This window comes from Rattus rattus, chromosome 8 (assembly GCF_011064425.1).
Source record: "Rattus rattus isolate New Zealand chromosome 8, Rrattus_CSIRO_v1, whole genome shotgun sequence".
Lineage (NCBI taxonomy): Eukaryota > Metazoa > Chordata > Mammalia > Rodentia > Muridae > Rattus > Rattus rattus.
In genome coordinates, this window is record NC_046161.1 from 98,561,163 (window position 1) to 98,567,825 (window position 6,663).

The following is a 6,663-nucleotide window of genomic DNA, read 5'->3' on the forward strand; positions in this document are numbered from 1 at the left end:
TGTGATAAGTAAGGCCTTTGCTCACCAAGAGCTCCTCAATGCTTCCTCAGGAAGTAGGAGAAAAAGGTTTCCACCATCACCGCCATCACCATCACCATCACCATCACCATCACCCGTGCTGTGCTGCATAGTTCTACCTCCACATCAGTAGTTCTCACATCACTCAGACAGGCCTCCAGCTCTATTGCTCCACAGAAATGCCCTCCTTGACACTAAAGAGGATTCTTGTAACGCCAGCTCTCACAGTTGCTTCTCTGTCCTTGCCCTACTTTTCCTACTCAGCAGCATCTTACACATTAACCAGCCCTTTCTGGGAACACTTGCATTTAGAGACTTATAATAAACCATATAGTCAGGCCTTCAGATTCGTGGATTTCCACATCAGTGGCTTAAACCAACACTGGAAAATAGACTTTTTTAAAAAAAAAATTACATCTGTAACGAACACAAAATTTTTCTCATCATTATTCCCTAAACAAAACAGTCTAACAGCTATTAGCACAGCCGTTACATTGTACCAAGTATAAAAACTGATATAGAGAAGATTTGAAGTACTCATGAGGGTATGCATAAGTTACATGCAAATACTATGCCATACTATGTAAGAGACGGGAGCATCTACAGATTTTTGTACATGCACAGATCTCGGAATCAATACTCCATTGATATCAAAAGACAATTGTTCTCCCTGGGTTCCCTTCTACCTGGCCGCTCCCTGTTCATTCACTTTTGTGATACCTTCCCATCTCCTGTGATGGTGGATTCAAGTGTCGGCTTGAGTGGATTAAGAGACATATCTGGAGCATTAGCAAAACGCAATCTTGGGTGTGTCTGCAGAGGCACCAGCTGAGACAGTCTTCCCTCCTCTCTGCTCGCTGATCCTCTGTGATGTGAAAGAACAGCTTCCCCGCTACCCCTGCCATGGTGGGCATATCCCTTGAACTGTGAGTCCAAATAAACCTTTCCTCTCTAAAGTTGCATTTTTGTCAGTGGTCGGCAGTGAATACATCTCTCTGCAGTCTCTATTTCAGAACTGGGGCTCTGTCTTAGCTACTTTGCTGTTGCTGTGGCAGCACGCCCTAACCTTAGTCAACTTGTAGATGGAAGAGTTTGTCAGGGCTTACAGTCCCACGAGGTAGGAGGCAATGACTGTCATGGTCGGAAGCACGGCAGCAGGCAAGCAGGCATGGCGCTGGAGCAGCGGCTGAGCTCCTACATCTCAGTCCACAAGCATGAAGCAAAGAGAATGCTTGCTGGGAATGGCATGGACTTTGGAAACTTCAAGGCCTGGCCCCAGTGACACACCTCCTCCTACAAGGTCACACCACACTTCCTAATCCGTCCTGAACAGTTTCACCCACTGGGGACCAAGCAATGAAATACATAAGACTGTTGAAGCCAGTCTCATCCGAACCACCATAGGCTTCTTTTTTCTCTTTACTCCTCTCAACTCTCTTCTTTGCTTTGCTCCTCTCCTGTCTGCTTTCAGAGCTTTGAACCACATCTAAGTTAGACTGTCTCCCAGTGTCTTAAACTTGATGGTTACGGCCCCTACCAAAGACCAAGTATGTTTACCAGTATCTTGAAAAGAAAGTAGTAAAGCTGCCATCCAAGCCTGCACGTCAAGAGGAAGCATTTCCACCTCTCCCATGGACTTCACTGGTTACCCGTGGTACCCTCACCCTCTCCACACTCATCCACAGTGAGTTCTATGACTCCAACTCCAAATTCATCCAATTCTTCCATCCTCTCAAGCCAAACCATCTCCCTCTTTCTCTTGGAATCCTCAGTCTCCTTGCTCTCCTCTGCTTTCTTCCTTTTGTCCCCTGAGATTCTTCCCAGGCAGCCAGAGGAATTAAGTGTGAACCACCGCATGGAACCATGACTTCTCAAAGCTTAAGTCCCAGCCTGCATATTGCGTTGAATTAAAGTTGCCACCAAGTCAACAAGGCAGGGGAAACAGAGCCATACAGGCTGGAAAAGAAATTCCAGGAATGGTAGTACAGACCTCTAATACCAGCACACAGGAGGTAGACACAAGAAGATTGTGAGTTCAAGGCCAGCCTGTGCTACAAGGCCCCACTGCACAAGAGAGGAAAGGAATGGAGAGGGGGAAAGATTGGAAAGGAAGGGATAAAGCTGTCGTTAGTCACAGAGAGCATAATTATGTGTGGGGGATAGAAGAGCAAATAAATACACTTAGTAGTATCACAGAATGCAAGATCAACGTAAGAAAAACAATTATACCTCCATAAACCAGCAATAAACGACTGGGGAAATTAAAACATTCTTAAATTTCACTTATGATAGCATCCAAAAACTAAAAATACTAGGAACAATACAAGGGAGAGAGCTGCTAATGCAGTTAGGATAAATCTCCAAGAGAAGCCAAGGGCTATGCAAGTACAGCCTGTAAAATTCCCTTCATATGAACTTCTAAAATAGGCAAATCCTGACTATAATAATAGAAACCAGACCCTATTTGCTGGATGTGGGAAAAGAAGTTACTAGAAACTGATAGGATGAAGATGTTCTAGATCCTGGTTGATAAGGTCATATGAGTTAGGTCTCATGGTCATATGAGTTAGGTCAAAATTATCTATGTTTTCACTTCAAATTTCATTTTATGTCTCTTTGTTTGTTGTGTGTGGTGGAGGTTGGTTTGGGTTGGGTTGGGTTTTGGGTTTTCAAGATAGGGATTCTCTGTGTACCCCTAGGTGTCCTGGAACTCACTCTTAGACCAACCCAGCCTTGAACTCAAGAGATCCATCTGCCTCTGCCTCCCAGTTGCTAGGATTAAAGGCCTGCACCACCATGCCCAACCATTCTATATAAATGTTATCTCAAAACACAAACTCCAGAAGCCACTTACTTGAGCAAAACATACCCAAACAGTGAAGTGCCCCCGTGAGAACCAGGACATGTACATCCCGCGGCTCCTTCTTAGATGTGATCTTAAGGGACAGGAAGAATCAGGCCTGGAAATGACAGCATGTGTTTGATCTGCACTGGATGAGTTGAGCCAGGGCTGCCAGAGCACAAGTGGACAGGCAGCTGAAGACCTGGGGATGGAAACTCTTGGAACTTGTCTTTCGCTTGAGAGGCTTCTTCACCCTGTCTGCCAGTCCACCTTGTAGGCAGGGATGGGAGTCTGACCCAACTCCTCATACAAAAGACCTGAAGGTGATTCAAGTTCATGAGCCCAGGTGTGGCTTCTGAAACACAGGACTCCAACTGCCTACTGGCCAGGATGCCTACTGGCCTCACTGCAATGTGTGCCCAGAGATCCCTGGACCTCTTCGGTGTCTTTACAATAGAGTCCTCTGCAGAACTCAGGACCTTCAGACTCTTAACTGCCCTGGCCCTCCGGTCCTATCAGTTGTTACTTTCATTTACCTTCTTTTTTCCTCTCCACCTTTTAGAGCCATCTCCTAACTATCCCCCAACCTAGGAGTAACCTCCATTATTAGACTTACAACTGAGCTCAAAACTGTGGGGTTTTTCCTCTCATGTGCTTTCATATTGACTTCTTCCAAGAACCCCGGAAGCATCACTGTGGTCATTTACAGGCAATGAAAAAAGAGCCCAGAGAAAAGAGGCTTGTCTAAGAGCACATGTAACCGCCAGGTGGTGGCAGCACACTCCTCTAATCCCAGCATTCAGGAAGCAGAGGCAGGTTGATCTCTGAGTTTGAGACTAGCCTGGTCTACAGATTGGGTTCCGGGACAACCAGGGCTACACAGAGAAACCCTGGCTTGAAAAAGACAAAACACACAAACAAGTGAAAGGATGTAACAGCTGGTCCCAGAGCGCCAGCATTTCCTGGTAAGGGCCAGTCTTCAAGGAGCTGGACCTGGAAATTCTGCAGCACCTTGAGCGGGAAGTGCCCCATCTAGGACTATGGCACTGATAAAGAACAAATCTGAAAGCTGTGGAACATACCTTGGAGAAGAGACATTTTCTCTTTCCCCTTCCCAGTGCAGGACACAGCCTATACCCTTTAACTCATGTCTACACGCAGAGAATCAACCCCAAGGACTTCTTAAGTGGTGGAGAAAGCAAAGGTGACTCGGGTCATTGGCAACCACTAGCCAGACAGACCACTAGGGTTGGCTGTGGATCTACGAACCCCAGACCCAACAGTGGAATAGCATCACCCACTGCATTTGTTACTGTTCTCAGTGCTGTGACAAAATGCCTGACAAAGGTTGATGTCACCTCACAGCTAGGGGCTGCCTTCCAACATGGCTGGAAGGCGTGGTAGCAGAATTGGCCACAATCAGCAGAAGTGATTAATGCTGGTGGTCAGCTCACTTTCTCCCTTTTATTCAGTACAGCAACACCGCCCATGGAGCACTGCCGCTCACATTCATAGTGCATCTTCCCACCCCAATTAACTAATCTAGAAACTCCCAACAGGCATGCCCATGTTTCCATGGCGATCCGAAATCCCATAGAGCTGATTACCAAGACAAACCATCACACCCATAAAATCTCCTAAACTCCTTTGAATTCACTGCGCCCTTACCTCCTCCAGGCAATGTCAGGTGGGAACACTTACTCCTTGAAGCTGGCTCTCAAGAGGTAAGCCACCTGACTGCCAGAGCCACAGGACCAAAACCTCTGAAAGGCAGGTGTAGGCGGAGTGGCTGTTCTGTGACAACATTTTTTAGTCCCCCCCACACACCCCCGACAACACCCCCATCCTCTTAAGGCCACACCTCTTATAGCCAGGTTCAGGAGCCCCTAACCACAGTTAGGACCTTTTTCAAGTCCCTTCTTTCATCTAAACCTACCTCAAGCCCTGATCTCCACAGCCTAGAAGCCAGGAACACATCCTAGGCTAGCCTGCAGGGGCTGGCCATATATCTTCATTCAGATAAAGAGGCTCCATTAGAGACGGGCTATGGCTTTCAACATCTCTACAGCTGAAACTGTACAGTCAGGGAGTCCTGATCACAAGCTGGGGAAAGGAGGCACTTGACTCTACCTGGTTAAGATTTTGATGTATGACTATTACTGAGGACTCTCTGATTCCAAGCTGAGCATCTCCCTACCAGGCACATGACTCCGGCAAAATGAAATGCCAATTTTGAGAGCTCACCAGGAGGAGCCCTGACCTACTAGATAGAGCACACTCTATCTTTCTTTCTTAATTGGTTTATGAGTAAGCTGTAGCTGTCATCAGACACACCAGAAGAGGGCATCAGATCCCATTACAGATGGTTGTGAGCCACCATGTGGTTGCTGGGAATTGAACTCAGGACCTCTGGAAGAGCAGTCAGTGCTCTTAACCACTGAGCCATCTCTCCAGCCCAGCACATTCTATCTTTACAGACTTTATCTCCAGGGCTAGAGAGATGACTCACTTATGTAAAGTGTTCTCTGTGTGAGTATGAAGACTCAAGTTGGATCCCCAGAACCCATGTAAAACTAGGTGTGGTTGTGCACATCCATAGTTCCAGGTTGGGGAGGCAGACAGGGAGAATTCTGAGCTTGATGGCCAACCAGACTAAGTGAGCTAACAAACTTGAGTTTAGTCAGAGACTGCCTCAAAAAAAAGGTTGGAGAAGCAATCGAGGAATGATACCCAGTGTTGACCTCCAACCACCACACACATGTAGACAAACCTACACACGCATGCACATGAAAAAACATACTCAAATCTATATCCAAATGTCTATATGTGTGTGGGGTGGGGCTGAGTGCAGATAGCCTCAAAGTCTAGAGACATCAGATTCCCACTGGAACTGCAGTTACGGGCGATCTGTGGTGAGCAAGCCAACTTGGGAGCTGGGAACCAAATTCAGATCCTCTCTAGGGCTCGAGAGAGCTCAGCAGTTAAGAGCACTGGCTGCTCTTCCAAAGATCCTGACGTCAATTCCCAGCAACCACATGGTGACTCACAACCATCTACAATAGGATCTGATGCCCTCTTCTGGCATGCAGGTATACTTGCAGAGTGCTCATACATAAAATATAAATAAAGTTCTAAAAACAAAAAAGTTCAGGGTGTTGGAGAAATGGCTCAGTGGTTGAGAGCACTGACTGCTCTTCCAGAGGATGTGAGTTCAGTTCCCAGCAACCACATGGCAGCTAGCTCATACCTGTCTGTAACTCCACTTCCAGGGGATCCGACACCCTCACACAGACAGGCATGCAGACCAAACACCAATGCACATAAAAGAGAAAGAAAGAAAGAAAGAAAGAAAGAAAGAAAGAAAGAAGGAAGGAAGGAAGGAAGGAAGGAAGGAAGGAAGGAAGGAGGGAAGGAAAAAGGTCTTCTGGAAGAGCAGTTCATGCTCTTAACTGCTAAACCACCTCTCCCCCCAGGACCTCTTATATTTTTTACATCTTGGTATAAAAAGACATAGCCATTGGGTTTGCTGATACCAACAACCCCAGAAAACTGTGTATCCACAGGTTACTGAGTTCTATTTATTACCAACAATACGACTGTAAAACCACCTCAGAAGCCAAAGGTTCTTCTGTAAGATCGAAGGCTAGAAGAGAACTGATATTCATTTAGCCAAGCTATCCCAAGTCCTGGGCCTGATCTACTCTGTGTGGTCAGTGCAGAACCTAGGGAAAAGCACCTCCAGAGAGCTGTTTCCATCTGGGTACAGTGGCCCATACCTTTAATCTCGGCGCTTGGTGGGAGAC